Genomic DNA, 534 nt, shown 5'->3' on the forward strand with positions numbered 1-534 from the left:
AGAAGACTTGTAAATATTGCATGAGCCATATTTACTACAGTTATGATATTTTTGGATCAGACTTCACCCACTCTCATTATACTGAATAGACCAGCCAGAATATTCTTATAATATCAGGTCTATAATATCAGATTATAATATTAGTCTCATACTGGTTTGGAAAGACTTAAATAATAGCAGAATTCAGTGGTCACACATTAAGAATGACAAACAGTATAACTTCCCCTTCATCGGATCTATCAGACATAATATTGATCTCACTTTTGCTAATAGAGGTCTTTATTGAGGCAGCAGAGGGCGCCACTGTCACATTCAGATGAACAGAATTCATATATTTTATTCGCTTTATACACGTGTCTGAAAGGATTTGCTCTTGTTTGCCCATATTTTATTTGATAAATAATGTAAATTATAATAAAATTAATGTGGTCAGTAAATTAAATGCATGTACAAAATGTAAATGATGTTTTCTTATAGCGTTAGACATCGGCACTGATTTCTTTTCCCGCTTCAGTTCCAGAAACAGAGCTATAA

This window comes from Sinocyclocheilus grahami, unplaced genomic scaffold (assembly GCF_001515645.1).
Source record: "Sinocyclocheilus grahami isolate Dianchi unplaced genomic scaffold, SAMN03320097.WGS_v1.1 scaffold2718.1, whole genome shotgun sequence".
Lineage (NCBI taxonomy): Eukaryota > Metazoa > Chordata > Actinopteri > Cypriniformes > Cyprinidae > Sinocyclocheilus > Sinocyclocheilus grahami.